This window comes from Anas platyrhynchos, chromosome 9, assembly GCF_047663525.1.
Source record: "Anas platyrhynchos isolate ZD024472 breed Pekin duck chromosome 9, IASCAAS_PekinDuck_T2T, whole genome shotgun sequence".
In the NCBI taxonomy this organism is placed as follows: domain Eukaryota; kingdom Metazoa; phylum Chordata; class Aves; order Anseriformes; family Anatidae; genus Anas; species Anas platyrhynchos.
This window is the reverse complement of record NC_092595.1, coordinates 6,097,993-6,118,994: the sequence shown is the minus strand read 5'-3', so window position 1 is coordinate 6,118,994 and position 21,002 is coordinate 6,097,993. Positions and strand designations below refer to the sequence as shown.

General features: G+C 36.7%; 1 protein-coding gene across 9 annotated transcripts in view; it reads right to left on the bottom strand.

Annotated features, from left to right (window-relative positions):
- The window catches only part of NLGN1 (neuroligin 1), a 422,927-nt gene that overhangs the window by 8,777 nt on the left and 393,148 nt on the right, over nucleotides 1-21,002 (bottom strand). The window lies entirely within an intron of this gene.

Below are 21,002 nucleotides of genomic sequence, written 5' to 3'. Positions count from 1 at the left end.
TGACTAATCTTGTTGCAATCTTCTAAGTAATACTTCCAAAGTATGTGTAGTTAAGTATTATGGAACTACAAAATTTTCCATATTTACTGAACAACAGTTTGCAATTCTGCACTCTTGCCCAAATAAATCCTATGGTATTCACTCTTCTGACCACGACGTAGTAATGTAGGGAAGATGGAGAAACATCACAGGCTGAGTACTCAAAGTATTAACAGGTCACAACTTATTACACCCAAAGACTCTGTGCTGATTACACGAGGTTGAAGAGTAAAGCTTTAGCAAACAGATACAATGAAGGTATTTTTAAGGGATTTGGTCAACTGTGTATTGCATTTTTGTACTCAGCAGCAGCCACGATAGCCTTAGATGCAGGCAATGACTGAACTTCTTTGGAGACTTTGGTTAACTCACAATAACACACTCTTCCCCCGCCCTTATTTCTCCCATTGGCTTTGCTCTCCCCTAAAATACAGTTCATGTCACAGGACAGGCTGTGTTGAACAATGTGAGCAACACTCAACTCCCTGAGCTCCAGTCCACAGTCATTAACCTCAGTTAATTGAATCTACATTAAAAGGATAAAGATAATTTAAGCTGTTTCCATGCCCCTCCAACATCAAAAAGATAAGAGCTCAGGGGTAATCTGTAGAGCACAGGAATTGCTCCTTTTTATTCCTACTGGAAAAAAGACAATGCAATGTATCAGGTGCTGGAATGACTGTTTTACACTTTGCTCCCAGCAGTACCCTGGTATTTGTTATTGTTGTTACTTTTGTCATTAGAGGCCACTGACTAAACAGTGGACAATACAAACTTTGAAGACAATTGCTGTTGACTAAAGACATTGTTTTGCTCTTGGAACCCATTAGCTGACATTTCCAATTTTCTAAGGTTAAAAACCAAAATGTTTAAATAATACCAGCATTGAGAAGTAGCCCAGTGCCTCAATTTGCATATGAAACTGATTTAATAATCACTAAATCAACAGTGTAACTGCTTTTCCGTACATGCTTTGTAGAGAAATGCAACCATTACGACAATTATTTCCACATTAATTAGATATTAGTGGGTCTTCTACTCTAAAGTCATATGGATTTATCTCTCTTTAGTGTAGACAGCCTACTCAAAAGACGTTTACAGTAGTTTCTCGGAGAAAACCAGAAGACGTTTCTCAAAGGACTTTACTGTTTCACTATGACAATAAGAGCAGCTTTTGAGACATTTACAAGAAGAAATACATATGTGCGTATACATATGTAATGTAAGGATTTAACAAGAATACAGCTAGGTGCACAAATGCACTGATATCCACATATATTACGAACACGTCATTCGGTACTGTATTATTGTTCCAACCTGACTTCAGATGGCAAGCTTATATTTGGTGCTCTGTTGACTGTGTAGACATTTATAGTAACAAGCCTTCTTTGCTGTAAACTGCACCAGAGGCTAATTGGCCTCACTGCCTCTGTGGCTGAGCTGTGCCACCTCTAGGGTGAGCAGCCTTGTTTGCATAGGTCAGGTCTGATTTTTGTTACCATGGAGAACAAACAGGGAAGAGGCATGAGGTGCCAGGCCAGCTATTCTCCCACTTTCAGACCCAGTCTAAGGGACATACTTCATTCACCGTAGCCATACTAACTTGTTATTTAGATACTGGTCTCTAAAATAACTGGTATTTTACAACCAAAAACGGCCACGCTTACTACTTTGCTATATAAAAGAGCAAAGTAGCAACACTACCATAGAAGAAAATATAATTTTGATACTCAGGGGAAACCCAGAAAGAAACTGATAACCAATTAATTATCCTTTTACTACTACAACTCAGTACTGAGATGAGCTGAATATGATGATATTTTACCCTCTCTCACTCTCTTTCATTTTCTTCCATGCTGCCAGAGGTGCTGGTAAGCATGCCAATGCTGTCAAAGAATGGCCCTGGTATACTCTTTCCTGCAGAGAAGTATTCATTCTTGTCTCCGTGTTCCAGGAAAATGTTGTCCCCTATAAATAATTAATTTCTAAAGACGCAGAGAGATGATGTCTTTGAATCCATGGCAGCAAATCTAATGAGAGTTTCCTAACTAGTCTTGCTGCCTTTGTCAGCCTGCTTGGAGTTGAGGGATGGCACCAGAGACTGTAACAAAATTACATGTAAAACATAGGAATCTATGGGAACTACCGGATCCAATGGCTGCACTTGCTAGGAGAGTTTTCCCCTTGCCTAAGTACACGACCGTGGAATTTTAGAGACAAACTATTTTGTCATGAAGCACATAAGCGATTGCACTGATTTAAGGGACTACAGGAAAAATTGACAGTGGTGCTCCTTGAAACACAGGCACCAATAAGATGGGAGCATTTGGAAGCAGTTACCAAAATTGTGCCCTAAACAAGTCATTCTTTGCTTTTTGTCCCCCTTTTTCTGCTTTGAGATTCACTGGGCTAAGGCAGGATGTGCCCTGAGCAGACCTGCAGTGTTGGTTCAGAAAGATGCTTTAGACATCTCAAAGTGATTCCTCGCATTTATTAGTAAAATAGATGGTAGGGTTATAGCTGAGATACAGTGATCTCCCTGAAGGAGAACAAATGCGAACACTCAAGCTCTAAGAAAAAATTGGTTTTTGTACTCTGCATAATATGCAGCAAAATAGGAAGCAAGCAAGTCTTTGCCTAAAACTGCAACAGATGAAAATTATAGGTAAAGCCTTAAGGCGGTCCCCTGATGTTAAATGAGTTCACATCAAGCCCTGAAGATTGATGGGAAAATGGGAAATCCTTGGGAAATCATAGTTTTAAAGAACGTTTTTTTTTAAAGAACGTTTTGTGAAAAGGACCTTAAAAAGAAAGGGAAATGTCTCTCGTTGCTAAAAGTAGAAACTTGCATTCAGTTCAGGAAATGTGCCAGAAGGGGGAGCTTTCAGTTTATTAAAAAAAAAAAAAAAAGTATTAGTAATATTTACCTCATTTATCTATATTAGACAAATTATGACTTGTGTCCAGAGCAACATCTCTGATGCAAAAAAAATATCTCACGCCTCCTCAACAAGAACCACATTGGCTGACTTCCATATCTACACAAGATGGATGATTATTGATGTTGACTTTCATGACATGAAACATTTCTATCTCATTTTTCAGAACCATAAGAAGCCTGTTAATATCACCACCTGTTCATGCATTTTTTCTTGTATGCAGTAGTACCAGCATGGTTTAAAAGCATTCAAAATGTCATGAAATCAGAGATAGGACTGATAAAACAGATGAGGCTTTTCTTTTCTTTTTTTTCTCCCCTAGCAAGAAGTCCCTCAGTGCAGCTAAAATTATCTAACTAAACATCCATAGAGAAATACCCTAAAACACAACATCATACCTGGTCTGTAGGTGCAAGTACTTATTTATGACAGACAAAAGAGAGATTGTACCAATATGTGTTGTCTTTATCCCTGGAGGAGCTTTCAGAATGCAATTAATACAGATACTATACAAACAAATATCAAATCTATTTCTCCATCTGTGGCATTTCTAGGACACAATCATCACATTATCGAGATATTAAGCTAGCAATTTGGAGTCAAAGAGGTGAACCTGCTCTTGCTAGAAAGGTTTGTATGTCTGAAAGCTTGTCTTTTTTTTTTTTTCCTTCAATTATTTTTTTTTTTCCGACTCTATCAGCTAGTTTTTAGAATGTATTATCCATCTCTGCAAATGCTGTCTTACTAACATCATTGGATTGTCATCTCTGCAAGAACACTACTATCATACGTTGCCACCTTTTGCTCTAATGAAAAAAAAGTTGAAGTAAATTATTCCTTGTTTTAGTCACTCCAGGAAGACTTCCAAAAAAAAAACCCTTATTTTTGCATTATTCTCTAAAAAGGTCAGATTGAGCTAATTTTATTCTATAATTAAGTCCTTCTACTCAAAATATTCCAATCATCAGTGAACAATTGCTATTTTATATTCTGAATGGAGAGGTTATCTCTTCTTCCATCTCCTCCAAAGGATCAGACTCTAAAAGAATTATGGAACTGAGGACGTGGTCTTTTGTGAATTAAGAAAGGGATTTATTAAGCTCATTTGGACTGTGTGTCTGTTACACTGCTGTTATACAAATGGGCAGTGTGCGCCACAATCAGGCCCTGTATTTCGTGTTTGAATAAATTTTAACGCTGTGTAGGCTTATGTGCCCAGGTAATGATTTATACTTGCCATTCAGATAAAACATTTTTCTAATACAATTCCTGTATTTTTGAAGAGTAAATAAAGTAACAGACGTGGGGATGTTAAAACATATTTTTGAAAACCTTACTAGATTCAATTATTTTAAGCTCTGATCTAATCTGAACATTCAAACTAATGAAGAGGGGAAGGCCAAGAGAGAATTTTTCCTACTGTAAGAAAATGTCCACAGCTTGATGATGCAGTGGGAGGAGGCTCTGGCTGGCTAATATGCAGGTGCCATTTCACATCACCAGGAACCAACGCATCACTCTGATGAGTCTGGCCATTTAAGTGTTTCATAACCCAGCAGTTTCTGTGACCGGATGAAAAAAGGGGGCAGAATGTCTTGCAAAATTAAAAAAAAAATAATAATAATCTACCCATGAGAAAATATACAGCAACAAATGCTATTCTAAAAATAAAACACATGACCTTGTGAAAAGTGGTATAACTTTAAGAATTTTTTTTCAAAGAGCTATGTTACTGAAAGCAGCAACACTTAAGACTTTAAAATTGCTCACCTGTTTAGGCATGTGTTTTAGCTATCTTTCCTATTATAAATCCCTATGCAGTCAAATGTCATCTTTTATTTTGCTAAAAGCATATGTTACATTGTACAAGTATAAATGCTTCAACGTATAGTGGAAGAATACAGGACATATTTTGAGGGAGTAATTTTTATTCCCTCTGGATTGTAAATTCCTTGGTGAGGGCTTTGGTTTGACATCCTCTATTAATATTCAATGGTAATTGCCATCTACATAAAATTCCAGTTGCCCTTTAAACTGTACCTACTGAGTTAGAAATGTGAGCAAGATAAGCAAATTTTAAGTAATATGGTTAAACTTAAAGAGCACATTTGTTTTCATCTTAGACATCTCTCTTGAATTTGAATCAAGTAACTAATCTGAATGAATTACGTAGGCAGCAGCACTGTGAACATTAGTGTATATATGATATTCATGAAGCTGATGATACTGATCCTCACTTTGCTGACCAGCCCACCCTAATATTAATAGCATATTTTAGTAATGGATAAGTGATAAGGAGACTAAAAGGACTAGGAACTCCAGTAAGGAAGATGTAGGAGAATGCGAAACACTTAGAGCAAGAAAAATATACCTTCATATACATCTACAATATACCTCTGCTCAAGGATCAGAGAAGCAGGTCTTCTAAAAAGGCTGTTGCTCAAACAGGAATTTTGTGACAAATTTATTTGATGTGCAAAAAAAGTCATTGCAAAACTAGCAAAGTTCTCATCTCTTTCTGTAGCTTGCTGTCACATACATGTTAGGAATAAGATGAATGATTCCAGAAGTGCAAGATTTTATCTGAACTCCATGTGGCAAGTGAAGTATCATGCTAGGACACTAGGCACTCTTTACTGGCTTTTTAAGATATGTGAAACTGCATTTATACATGGATTGTATTTTGATGTTTTTTCTTCTTTTTTTTTTTTTCCTTTTTAATATAAGATTAATTTGTATCAGAATCTTTGAAGATAAATGCACTGTATTTTCAACCAATTTGAACACAAATAAATGTTCTTTTGCAAAATATTTGTTAACAGGTGTACATGCTATACACATATTCGATTGCGACTATTCACTTTTCACTCTAGTACTAAGGTTATGTGATTGGTCACATAAATCGCTCGAAAACTTATTTATAATCTCTGATTTCATACTATAAACATTAAGGGGAAGTGTTTTCCATACAAATAGCCTGAAATTACTCTTATATTTTTAATATACCAACAGCTCCAACTTCTCTGGCCAGTGCTATTGCTCCAGCAGTTAGCCTTTGGAAATTCCTATTCATTTCACCAAAGTAAATAATTTTCAGAACTTAATTGGTTCTCCATATAGGAACTTCTTATCCTTTGTCCTTTGCAATTTTGAAAGCATACATGGAGAAAAGTGCGTTGTGTTATATAAGCTGTGATGTGCTTTTCCAGCATTGCTATTTTACTGCTGGAATTTTTAACACTTCTCCAAAGGGTACCAAATCCCTTGAACCAATATTAGCAAAGAGGCTGGAGCCTACAAAAAGGCTGGCCTTTCCTTTCAGCTCTTAGAAATAATGAAAGTTTTCACATCCTTGCATTTGACTTCATTTGTTTTCCCATGAGAGGCAAAATGAGTCGAGCACTGCAAGTTACAGAAGTCCCTTACAGCTGTTTGAGTCTGGCAACTGCCACTTGCCAGTGCTGATGCATTACAGCAGGCTGACTGTGGAGGCATATTGCAAAAGAGTGAAGTGTCGTACACCAGAGCAGTTTATTCCTTTGTCACAGATGTACACAACGGTACACAATGTCACAGTGGCACAATGTGGGTGCAGTGCAGCCCAAAGCATAATAGCCCCTTCTTCCAAAATGCAGGTTCTTTCTCACAAGCTATATCAAAGCGCTTTAAATGACAAAAAAAAAAAAAAAAAAAAAAAAAAAAAAAAAGGTCTGCCTGAAGACAGAGTTTTTCCTGTCCTTGAAAGATTATCCTCAACTGTTACAGAAGGAAATTCTACGATTCTGTGGTTCTAAGTTGCTCATATATACTGTGATAGTCTTGGCAAGTATGTCATAGACATTGAATCAGCCTGAGATTATAATTTCAGGCATTCGCTGAAGGATGTAAGAAAGTTTCAAAGTTTCCGTGGGGAGTTTACAGACGTCTGAGAGTGCTTCCAAAGGCTTCAGCTGCCTCTTCTCCTTGTGGTCAATAGTGTTTTCCACTGTCTCTGTCCATCGTGTTAAACCTGATATGGACAATTTCTCACGTTCTGAGTATTTCGCACGTACAATACGTTCACTTAACAATCTCATGCTGGAATATGGGGTCATGCTATGGGGAAGGCCCACACAAAGTGCTGTTTGTCAAGTTGGTGTTGTTCCTCCCCAGCCCTCACGTCAGGCGTGACTTGGGTCGCAGCTCCCACAGCATGTGCTGAGCTTGTCAGATGTGGGGCAATGGTGGGAACACACCAAGTCAGCTGTTTGCTACAGAACTATCAGCTGAAGAGACAAGCTTCATGGAGGCAATCCTCTAAGCTGATGCGGTAGATTTGGGATCACAATGGGAAGTGTAAACTTATCCTGGGCTCTGCAGGCAGCTCTTACAGCCAGAGTCATTCTGGCTTCTGCACAGGGAGTGCGGATAAAACGGGCTTCAGCTGCCCTCTGTTTGTCAGACCTGTGCTCAAAATACAGCACAGCTGGTTCCAAATGATCACCCAAGACATCAGCTCTGTGGTAGCTTATTATGGATGGTCTTTGCTGAAGAGTCAAATGAAAGACTGATAATAATCTTGAAGATACTTTAAAACAGTTGTATAAGCAACAGGGCTAGTTCACTAGTAGTGATTTTTAATACTGATATCTGAATGTGCTGAAAAAGGAAAACAGAAAAGGAAAGGCAAGACTAGTCTCAGGGACACAGCTGCAGAAACTCATTTTACAGGATTTTTAGTGATATGTGCTGACACATATCAGGAAGTAGAAGTAAGCTCTAAGAGCTGATGAATGACATTTGGCATAGGTGGACACAAAGGGAAGATGGAGTATGTTTGATTTGATCGTCTGCTTTTCTTCTTTAAAAATACAGAAAAAAGATATATATTCTTTTGCTATTGAAAAGAGCAGATATCCATTAATATTTTCATCTTTGAAAAAGTAAGCAATACTGCTGCCAGCAGATAACATCTGCTTTAATGCCTTCCGCAAGGTAAAATTCAAACTTGCTAGTATACAGCTGAGTCATGCTCTATGGTGGCACAACTTTAAACTAAAAGTATTTTTAAGCTGCATACAAAATTTTCTCAGGATAATGAGCAACACTGTAGTAGTAAATAATACAATAACAATGCTCTTATGACCTAGCTTCTTTGAGAACTTTAACAAAAAATATAAACAAAATCAATAGTCCCTAACAGACAGCATAGGCGAAACCAAATCTTATTACAGGATAAATTGTGGAATAATAAAAATCAAACATGATTTTTATTTATTAAAATACATTCAGCCGAACCACAAATGATAAGGAAAGACTACTTGGGAGAATGGAAAAGTCCATAGACAAAGTCATCATTTGACTTCCTGACTTAGAGGAAAAAAGTGATATCTCAAGGGAGAGATTCTTGACTTCACTGGGATTGAGTGGTCAGCTGTTCCAGCCCTACTTACTTTAAGTAGCACAATATGCAAAAAAAATGTAACCCACAGCACATCGTATCAAATATCTGTCCTCTCACCTTTCCCACTTTCAATAAAAATAAAAATAAAAATAAAAGATAAACAAAACCCACAAACAATAACAAGACATAGTGGAGAGTTAACAAATACCAATATTCTTAATGTGCAAGCTTTTAAATATAAAAATTGGCCCATTAAAAAATCTCCTTTCTATTTTCATTCAAGATTGGGTCAGAACATTTTCATTATTCTCAAGATAGCCCAGATGGTACTTGAAGATCATTGTACTCAATATATTTGAGAATTTTTTGCTATATAATGAGCTGTTTAATATGTGCAGCTACTTAAAGCTACATGTAGTTCAAATTCAGATTGCAAAAGCATCATTTATATTGCACATTTCCATTGATTATGTCATGCCAGAGAACACTTTTTCCAGTTTGGGCCTGGAAATCACCTTTGCTTTATAGTGGTCATTCTGGTTGTGTAATAGTATATGTGTTCAGTAATATCATTTAGCTTTTCAGAATTTTGAATATGTATATGGATGAGAAAAAGGACGGATTTAATTTCACTAGAAGGGAAATTTCATATTTAAGAAATAAGAAAATCATAATTATGAGTTCCATTGAGAGGGACAGCACCATAATTTTTTATACTTCTTCACAGTGTTGAGATGTGCAATGAGGGTCCAATCAATGCTAATATATATTCTACGAGCTGATGAAAGGGAAGTCAGAAATCTTCATGTAAAACTGCATATGCAAATCACTAGTTAGAAGCCTAGCAGCTATTTGAAAGTGCAATCTTTCAATCAGAACACAGAAATTATGGTGCTAATTTACTGTGAACTCAAATATCCTTATTTGAAAATAAATAGAAAAGATTAACCATTGGACCAATTTACCAAGAACTGCATTCAGTATGATATCACTTCCATTTTTAAATCAGAACTGGAGACTTTCTAAAAATATATCACTGTTCAGATAAGATTTCATTCAGGAAAGTCTTATGAACAGTATAATACAGGTAGATGTGATACCAGATCACAGAAATGCCTCCTTGCTTTTGAATGTGTGAGCTAAAAAACATATGAGCCTTAAGTAATCAAGATCTAACTTCTGTAGCCTGAACAGTGCAGACAGACACTTGAAGCATATTGGGAATTTAAATAAGTTTTGAGAAACTGTGAGAAATAAAGATTCTCTATCTTGCATCTTTCTCTCTTCCTCTCTCTTTCCTCTTCTCTTTCCTTCTCTCTTTTGAAGTTTAATCTTATTTAATCACTATCAACATTATTCTTGGAGTTCTGTCATGCATATGAAGATATGTATGTCCACCATGCTCTTCTAAATATACGTGGGGAGACAGAATCAATTTCATTGCTTAACAAATCCTTAGGAACACTTGGCCATATTTTTACCCCATGGTAACAATCTGCTGTACTTTCTACAGTCTGAAAAACTCCTTGCCCTATCTATGGCACCACACCCACAACTGTTTCCCTCCTGCAATACAATACGCAGAAGTAGCACAGTGATCAGAAAGTTGCTCTGTCCCCTTCAATACCTACAGGCATATTTGTCTTACTGAAGACGCTATTTATGGCTATATTAGCCTGTGTGTAATAACTCCTGATTTAAAAAAAAAAAAAAAAAAAAAAAAAAAAGCACAGAGAAAGCAGCAAGCCAATTTCAGTTTGAATTTTAAAGTGAAGCATGTTGAAGCACACTGCAACACTACAGATCTCATTCTGTAATTATATCACATCAGGTTAGACATCATGACTTGTTACTGCAGCTGCCATTTGTGTTGAGGAAAGCAGAGGTGCAAATGCTCTTACCCAGAGAGAGATACTTGTCCAACAGTAAGAAATATAGCGTGTTTTTGACTTATACTTGTAGACCATTAAAGGTCTGTAGACTACAAACTAAGGGACTAAAAATCACTAAGTAAAGCAAACACAAATGTACTTTAAGACTATTTGTGGTACCAAGGAAAATTTTGACAAAAATAAGTTGAAAACAACCATCTTCATAAACAGACTTGTGCTAGCCAGATTCCCACACTGTTTTCATTGCTATTAACTGAACACCAGAAACATTCATAAGAACATATATACTTAGACAGAGGCATCAAATCTAATTTTATGCTAAATATCTATCAGTTCTGGCAAAACATGAAGTAAATAAGAATTGACTGGATCACCATATGCCTGTTCCTTTCTCACATGGCATCCTGCCTCTCCTAGTACAGTGTTTGCTTTTAGACACTGCTGCATCTAAATTTCCTGTTGCATAGGACAAGATGCTGTATTTCTTTGCAACAAATATTCTATAAATTAAAGAAAGGGAACTGAAGAGTCAAGAATGGGATAAGGATGTTGTAGAGACAGTAACTGCTATTAAAAAAAAAAAAAAAAAAAAAAAAGAAAAAAATATTGCTATGATTGCTATTAAACTATTTCACCCCAGCAGAATCCTGAGGGATTTGGCTACTGCTGACTGCTTATCTGTTAAACAAAACAGTAGGACACAGTAGATATATATTAATATACAAATCATACATACAAATCCTGTGCATCTCTTCCAAGCAGTCTTCTGAAGCACCTGGTCACATGTCTATCCTCTAAATTTTCTAGCAGCAGTTTAAATAAATATGAGATGTCAAATAATTGTCCCTAGTTCAAGGAAAGGGAAGGAAAAGAGACTAAAATCCTCCCAAAGTTAATTGAGGCTAAAATCACTGCTGCTCCATCTACTGCAATTTCACATTGGTGCACTTCAATTAAGGCATAATAAGAGTGCAAAGTCATTTATACTCATAGATTAGATGTCGTCTGTGAAAAATCACTGATTGACTCAGAGTAGGCTTCTGGAGTACCAGAAGAACAAATGTTGTAGGACTCTGAGTTTTGCTCTTCAGTTAGCACCTTGATAACACACAAACAAAGCCAAAACACCTCCAGTTAAAGGTATTAAAGGTAAGACGTACTTTAAACACAAGGGCACACATGGACACATGCTATCAGGTCTTCAGGCTTCACTAAATATAACTTCTTTCATCAAAAAACTGTCACAACAAAAATGCCTGTAATGTTTCCATTAATGGTCTCAAATGTTTATTCAGTTACTGAAAGGCATTTTTTTTTCTCTGTTATGTTGCAATGAGAGTATTCTTCAAAAGATTTTCTACTTCAGCCTCAACTAAATGCACACCTCTCATTTTCCATAAAATGTTGCATTCTTTCATGCCACTCTGCAGTATTGTATGCGTTGCTACTACATCATCTGAAAATATGCATATACAGATCTGCAGATGGAGCAGGCTTACTGCTATTCTAAATCTAAGTAATTCTAATGAAGTCATGAAAATTTGCCCATTCAAAGCAAGCAGGGATATGAGTCCATGTACTTCATCTTTTAGGATATGTAAAAGCACGACATTAGTAAGTGCATTTATAGATGCTGCATCAAATACACAGCATTAACAAAATGGCTAAACTAAGTAATATTGAATGGGTAGCAGGGAATAATTGATGTTTCAGATAATTAAGTATGTGAGATGACTGGAAGCTGAAGTAAGATTCTGGAAATCTTTGAAAAGACAAATGCATGCATATATGCCATCCAGCTCTCAATAACTGAGATTGCCCTACACTTAAAGATTTCTGCAACATATAAAATGAATGAAAACCAGTGTCCAGCTGAGGTAAATATGCTGTTAAAGATGCTAACTTTGCATTTACTGCTCCTATATTTGGTTCACAGTAGGAATCCACATATTCAATACTGCCTAATCAGAGATGGAGAGCATTGCATAAAAGCCCCATTGAGCATGGCTAGTTTCACCTTTTGCCATAAGAAAATAGAAATCAGGTAAGTACCAAAGTGAGGAAAATAAAAACAACAAAACCTAAATTATTTCAGGCTTTCATGCTGCTATCCTATCTTGTATTTTTTTTTTTTTTTTTTTTTTTTAAGCAACTCTACAATTGTAAAGTAATATTTGAATACAAGACAATCGATTACATAGTTTTCGAGTAAAAGGATTCTTTTATGGGGAGGGTAAAATTTGTCACTTGTTCACATTTGGATGAAACTAAGTATCTTGAAGCTTACAACACACATTGCAGCCAATCTGAGAGAAGGAACAGGAGTCAGAGGTCACAGGGAATAAATTCTCAGCCCTGAGCAAGAACTAAATTTATCCAAAATGGTCACGGATAACAAAACAGTGCTCAGGAGAGGACAAGAATGTCAAGCACTTCTATAAAGTAACAAAGAAATGTTGTGGCAGAGTGGCTTGCTCAGAGGCATCACTTTTCTATTTTGCCATTAATAAGCATTCTAGTTCAATTCTTGTAACTTACTACAAAGTAACTTAACAAAGTGGACTAATTTGCACAATATTAAGTAAAACACATTAAGTAAAACGGTGCTGATTTGTTTTTAATAGTTAACCAAATACTACAGGTTCTAAAGGCACTTTCTTAGCCTCAGATGAGTTGGTGTAAAATCTAATCTGCGCTAATTTTCCAAAAAACAGATGGTGCATGAATAAAACTGTGTAGACCCTTTTAAGCTTTCATTCCCACTAAGTCCCTTTTGGGATAACTACTGTTCATTTCTTAGGGCTCTGTTCTCCTCTTAAGTAACTGAAAACAAACTAAATTATTGTATAGGAAGATACGCTCAATAGGAGCAAAGTTAGACAATTTGGGCCTTCAAGGGATTACATTTTGTATGCAAAGCTAGTTGATAAAACATTTATTTTTTTTTTTCACGGACAGTACAATGATATCTGTGTTATTTACAATGGGAAAATGTTTCACTCCAGGCTAAGCAGTTCTATTCACTATGGAAAGTAAATAAAAACAGGAGTAAGCCACTAAACCTCATTCATGTACATCACTTGACAACAGTTATGACTAAAGACCATCTCATCTGAAAATAAAGATTGCAGACAGTAAGTATTAACACGTGCTTCTTATTATGTAAGCATCTTAAACCCTCACCGCAGACCAGGGTTTAACCGTGTTGAAGAGATGAAAACAGGGTGTTTTTACGCTCTGTGCAGAGGAATGCAATCAACATATGGAAAATTAATTAAAGTTAAAAAGGTGAAATAACATTAAAAAAAAAAAAAAAGAGTTTATTAAAAGAGCCACACAAGTCATAGTTTCTCAGTAGTCTAAGAAAGATCAAATTTGTTGCAGCATCATAACCTACAAAAAGACTGTTTCACAAGACCACACTGAAAGGAAGGATACCCATTCTCCTGGAGCTGCTGCACCTCACACAATGGGACACAACATGTCCCATTCCTCCCCCCTCCAAGTCAGGCATCTCTGTACGTCTTGCAAGCAAGCCTGAGCCCCAGGGTCTACTCTGGGATTCCAGTATTCCAGTCTTGATCTGCTTGTTTTAGGGTTAAGGGAACAAAATATAAATGGTCTATCAGTGTTCTTTCTTCCTTTCCCTGAATAGTAGCAATATTCAGTTCATAGGCACAAGGAGATACAGCACGAAGAGGACAATGGCACAGACAAGATTACAGAGGAAAGCCCTGGTGGAAGAGGGAATTGAACTAGCCTCTGAACTATAAGGCCAGAAACATTTTTTATTTTTATTTTCCCCCCTCCCTGGTTAATCACACCTTGTGGTGGAGCTCTCTTGCAGTTCTTTTCCTCCAGTTATAGCTGCTGGCAGACTTAAGCAATGAAATAGCTAGTGAAGTTCCACACCAGTACGTTTTGAATATTTTTAGCCACCACATGTCCATCTTTGAACTTCCAGAAAAAGACACTGTTTTAATGTACCATATAAAGTAAGTTGGGTGCTAACTGATCAAATAAATTGAGTTTTAATAGACTTTGCTCAACAACATACCCCAAATGACACATCAGTAATTACCATCAGATCTCAAGCAATGTCCTGAAAAAGTTACTGAATGTGAAGCGCATCTGCTAGATTGCTACGGATTGCATTCTTGGTGTGCTTGAGATTTGTCAGAAAATGTATTTATACTCAACAGTAATTCTGCTGACTTTGAGGATTGCGTCAGTTAACAAAGGCATCTCTGACACTGCAGTATGGAATCATGTCCCATTTCTGGCAATGTACTGCTAGCAAAATACCAGCTGTTTTCAGTGGAGGATCAGTGAGATACAATGAGTCGATGTGCTGGCTTGATTAATCTTTATATGATTTCTCAGCCTCTAACATAAGATGTGCATAACTTTATATATGTACTCAATGGTGTAGAACATCACTTAACAGTTAAAGTACTTATGTACTTATTCTTTACTCATGAGACAGTTACTGACAGAAGAAAGTTCATCTCTTTTTTAATTTGCTAACTTCTGAAAACAGCAGTGATGAGTCGACTGCAGAAAGAAAGACAGCGGCTCAGTGACTAGCAGTTTCATTTGGTATCATTCAGTATACCATTGCTATTTAACTCCAGAACAAAAGGTATACATGGCTTTTGCTCCTCAATGATTCATCAAATTCAAATAAGTTGAATCGTGAATTTGAAATATTAATTTATAAAATGCTTTGTTAATCCTCATGGCAAAATCATATATGATTTAAGAAATAAACAAAGCATGTCCCTTAATGTTTTGAACTAGCCTCAGTAATTTTAACACAACATGTTTCTTTCTAGGAGAGAAACTTGAACTTCTACTTTAAGTATCATTCTTCTCCCGAAGATTAGAGTTGATTGCTGTAAGTTTGGAAGACTATGTAACAGAATTACCAGGACTGCAAAATCATGTCCCCCTCTGCTGTCAATAAGTCCATCTCCCACTATCACAGGCTCTATAGGTGTGGCTATGAACTCTTTTTTTTTTTTTTTTGGTGTTGTTTTGTTTCTTTTAAATGCAATACTTGCTCAATTCTTTGCATGGTTTATATTAAAATTCCCTGCATCATTCGTTGTATATGTGGAAACCTAAAACACATATCTTGATCTCTGTTTCTTTGTAAACCATTTTTAAATATTACTGTACACTGCCCCAGCTATTGTTTCACAATATGTGTACATTGTAGTCAACAAGGTGTAATATCTCACTCTGGATGTGACTGAACACAAATAATGCCGTGCAAGGTGTGAAAAATATTTGCTTTAATACTGTAAGTCACTTCCTGATAGCTGTTGGGAACTGGCCATCAAGGAGAGTTTATGTTTCCTTCTACCTTTGTCCTTCTTCCCAGAACTATATCAAAATAGATATAGAAAAGATGCTATGTAATAAGACATGCCAAGTAAAAGAACGTTACAGCTGGACAGTCAGAAACCTACACATAAGAAAAGAAATCTTGTTTGGACTCCTGTGTGGAACAACACATCATTTACATTATTTGTAATTATGTGGCCATTATTTTCAATGGTACTTTTGCATTCGTAGTACTCCAGGTAACTTAAAAGCTATTTCTGATTAACTCAATTGTTTTGAGGGTTGTATCTCACTTCACAGAGCCAAGGAATATGTCTACATCTAGATCACCCAGAGCTTAGCAAATCTTTGGCTTTCTATTGCTTGGGGACTTCAGGCTTCCTATGTTTTCCATACTTATAATTTAATTCCTTATCTTCTCCCAGTTGGAGGAGGAGCAACTAGGAAGTTGTTCTCTGCTTTAAAAAAGTAGTGGTGAGTTAAACTTTTTTTTTTTTTTTCTCCTTAATGTATATCAGGATCAATGAGTTTCAGTGCTGACAAATAAAATCAGACAGCTTTCTGCATATCAGAGTACACACACAGGCATTTTTCTCCCACATATATAGAGCAGGTATAGACCAGTACACAAAAAAGAGTAAATAAGGAGTCACAATTATTATCATAAAAGTGAGACCTTAGATAACAAAGTAACAGAGCTAGAATGTAGGAATGAATTTAACCAAGACATATATGGAAAAGCCATCCTCAATTCAAACCTTTATCAGTCATTTCCTATGAATTTGTTCATGGGGTTATTGCAATGCTTTCCAGAAGAGATGATTGTTTTTTGAGGCAATGAAGCCAGTGAACTTAATGAAGATATTTTCATTAATTTCATAGACTCTGCGTTCCTCATTTAAAACAGGGATTGAACATTGGTACACTTCCTGCTGTTTATTGCTGTTGCAGCACAATCTTGCATATATGTTTTAAAATCAAAACCCTGAAGCTATTTATTCCAAAGTGATTAATTGATTGGAGAAGATGCTTATTATAAAATAATGGAAGATTTGCTTCACAGCTCACCTATTGCATCTATTTACTACTTCCAATAATACATAGGGCAGAAATGGAAGTAGCAGTTATTTCATCAATATATTGTTTTCTTTCATCTGTTTTCAAATTAGTAATCAGATTATGTTTTGCCTACCCTCTCAGCATGGAGGGGTGAACAGAATGAACTTTTCACCCTAGAATCTTTTATATTCAAAGCATTTGATTTCCCACAAGCTAAAGAAAAAATAATTATACAATCTTTGTTCCCACTGCAGGTACCTAGCAGGTTTTAAATATAATAAATGCATTCTGGCAAAGTTAATGTACCATAAAATCAAGCAGACTGTATCACTCTTTGATACATATACCTGGAAAGCCATCACTGAAAATAACAGTAATTTATGCTAACAGATTATTCATCCATTCCAAACCCACCCTCTCTGTCAGGAAAGGTATTTTAAGACACAAAAACATAATCCCCTCCTCTTATATGTTTTCTCTAAGTACATTATTTACCTGGGATGCAGTGTCTGTTTTAAGTCCTGCTTTTAGTCAATTTTATAGTACGACTGAAACACTGGAAGTCAAGTGACTCAATGCAAGGTCACACAATGAATCTGTACCTCTGTGCACGCCAGGGCTTGGCTGCAGCCAACACCTGCTCCTTTGCCTTAGATCATCCTGCCTCTTATCTGCAGGCATCAGCCTCAAAAAGAAGTTGCAAATTCTGTTTTCAGTCATCAGTGGTGGGTGAAGCATTGTTCAGGAGGATCAAATAGCTCTCGTGACTGGGATGCAGGGCAAATTGTGCTTGTAAAACCAAGGGTTGCTGGCTACCTCTTCATTGTCACAATATTACTTATCTTTCATGCGACAAAACAGTGCAGATGCCAAGGTCATAAAAAGTATTATATGGTTCTGCCTGCCATCTCCTTAAGGTGGGTTGGCAAGGCAAAGGGCTACAGACAGAAAAATAGGGTAATAAAATTTAAGTAGTGGGCAATAATATTCATCTGCAGTGCTGCAATGCTGATTAAGAGATTGAGGAAAAAAAAATCCCTGCAGTTCTAATTGGATTTTTTTGTGTTGTGTACAACTGTTAGGGGGCCCTATGCTGATCAACCATACTCATGTTACCCATTTATCCTACATGCATGATTCCATAGAGTGGGCTTATCTGTAGGAACAACAAATTCTTATGGCGTGGTGTGACTGCCACAGTACCCTTCAGAAATCACTATATATGACTTTGAAAACCAAAATCTTATCGATTAATATGACACACCACAGCACAAATGCCTACCTAAAAATGTCTTATTTACACTATAAGAAAAATCAACAGCAAAACCAGAATGTAGTAGTCTTTGTGTGGTTATCTATCTTATATAAAATCCTCTTAGACCTTATATATTGCTAACCATCCATGTAAGTAAATCTGATGGAAAAATATAGAACACTCACACAAAACTAGGTTTTGAAAAACAAAATATTTGTCTGGGAAAGTAAAATCTATAGCATTTGAACACTGCCTTCTGCTGAACTGAATCTGTTTTGATTTACTCAGCCTTGTACTCTGAAAAAAACTTACAAAAGCAAAAAGACGACTATTCTGAGTCTGCAGACAGCCTTCACAAGTGCCTCCTTTTTTTCTTACAATTTCCTAAACTACAGACCAAAGCAATTAACTATTCCTGTTCACTGCTAATTTCCAACCCATTAAACAGGAGAGAAACTGATAAAAGCTGAAAAGAGCTGAAAAGGTTTCATTCCACAGACAGAATACTGCAACTGTTTGCTGTGAAGAAAACTCTAGAACAAATGAAATATTAGAAGACTGGGAATGTATTTATTCTTTTGCTAGAAATAAAAAGAAGCTGGAAGGATAAAGTAACAAATCTCTCACTCTCCCAATAATGAGAGGGTCGAGAGTCATGAAGAGGAAATCAAGAAGCTGGGAGTAGAGAGGTACATCTGTGATTCATCAACATAGAGCTGACAGTTGTATTTGTTTAAGATTATTGAGTGCTGTTTATTGAATTTTCTTCCTTGCTTATGATTGTTTGCTTCTTTTATTCAGATTCTTTCAGCTTCCTACACATGACCTGATGATTTTGTAAGATCACACAGACTGGGCTTTTGCTATCTAGCTTTATTTTTGGGGAAATATGTTGGTGGTACATAGTTGAAGTGAACATCATTAAAAAAGGCTTTAGTACTTTAATTTAAACCCTGAAAAATAATTGGGAAGAAGGAAGAAAATCAGTTAAGTTAACCAGTGACACTAAAATGAGAAGGTGCTTGTGAACACAGCAGCAATAAAATAGAGGCAGAGAGAATAAAAACAGGGTGAAGAAAGATTAGCTTCAGAAAAAAATGCAGACCACTAAACCTGAGGAGAAATGAGAAACGATAGGACAATATGTTTGAGATTTCTCCACTTCTACCCCAGTTAAATCCATCACAGGTTTGCATTGCCATATGGCAGCCAAAACTGATTTGCTTCTGCAAATGCGGCTCAGCACTTGTTCAGCAGTGGATAGGTATTAAACAACCCAGGTGTGACAGTATGTCTTTCTTACCCAGAATACAGAGGAAAAACAAATGGGAATAAGCTCAGAAAAAAAAAAAAAAAAAGAAAAAAAGAAAAAAGGTGCCGAAGGGGGAAGACTTTGGCAAAGATCAGAAATTGAGTAAACAACACAAGGTAAAATGAGTGTCACTTGGTCAAAAACCACCCTAGGGACTATGGGTACGTTACAGTCCGAATTATTCAGGTTGCCACGTAAGGTTATCACTTGGCACAAGAGCACTAAAATAAGAACAGGAAACAAACATACTGCTTGGTTATGAGAACTGCTATAAATAAAGGAAAGTTTCCTGAGGGAAATGGTGGCATACCTCATTGATCTGAACTTTTAAAGTCAGGAGACATAAAGCACCACAAAGTTGTGCATTGGTGGACAACAGAGAAATGAAGATGAAAAATTGAGCTTTTCCCTGCCTAATTTCTCTAGATCTGTGTTTCTGCAGCTTTGCTGACGGCATGATTGATAAACGATCCTTATAGTATTTTACCATCACTGTGCTCCTGCTTTCCAGTAATGAGGAGACTTTCCTTAAAAGGGCAGCATATGGGAGGCTTTCTCTGCTTTATAAATTTTATCCTTGAAGCAGGCTAGCTGCCAATTATTGCAGAAGGTTAGAGAACCTGGGATGTGAGCGTACAATATGCCTCAGATCCTCTGTACAGCTCTCTTGAAAAAGGCATTTTTATAAAGGATGTTGATGTGATTTCAATAAGGCCTTAGAAGCAAGGGTCAGGCTTTGCTGAGGAATTTTTGCATTTTATGTCACAGACTGGCATCTAGAAAACCTCCCCTCCATTCCTCCCTTCATTTCCAGAGACAACAAAATTAACTTAACCCCTTACATAATGGGACCAAGTTGCCAAATGTTACTCTGATTAATTGCTCTTTCCCCTTCTTACTGACATTTATGTATCTGCTGCTCTCCTCTCACTGAAAGCAGAGCAACAGAGATCTCAGGCTCTCCAGGGGTCACTCAGCCATTACAGAAGGGTCCAGTCATGTAGGTCTTCCCAAACCCAAAGAAGAAACTGCTCCCAACCTTTTCAGAAAGCAAAGAAACATCCAAGCATGACAATGGGCTTCAGGTTGAAATGGTGTCTGGACTGATTGATTTCCTTTTTCTCAAACTTCGATGCATCATGTTATGTGGCAGCATCTTTTAAAGTGGCTACAGAAGCATACAAAGCATTTGTGTTGTTTACCATTTAGAATTTGGCAAGTAAATCCTTTTTGCAGTCACTTAGGATTAAAAATAAATTATTATAAAGTGCCTCTAATAAACCTTTTCTTCTTTTTAGACGGTGAGATCCAATCCATGAGAGATTAAAACTTCAATCATGATGTTCATGCTCATAAAGCTATGAAAAGTAGCTGTATTTGTAATATAATTGAATTATTCTGAAGTCAGTTAAAGAGCTCTAGAAAACTAAAAACGAGAAGAAAAAAGGGTAGTTTTTCAGCACCTGCTGTTCAAGCCCCCAGTTGTCATGTTCATCAATCCTGTGCAGCCATGAATGCCTGCAAGCACACTTCAACACGACTGACACCTGCGCACACACATCAGCAGTGCTATTAGAGCCTGAAAAGAGCATTTATGAAAGCTCAGGGGGATAAACTCTAAAACCTGCATGCACTTTACTACTGTGGTTGTTAACCTGCACAAGTGTAGCTGCAAAAACATCTGTTTGCACAAGTGGTAGAGCACATTTTAGAAGGAAACATGGTGGAAAATTTGGTTTCCAGCACAGCCACTGAATACAAAACTGTTGAAGCA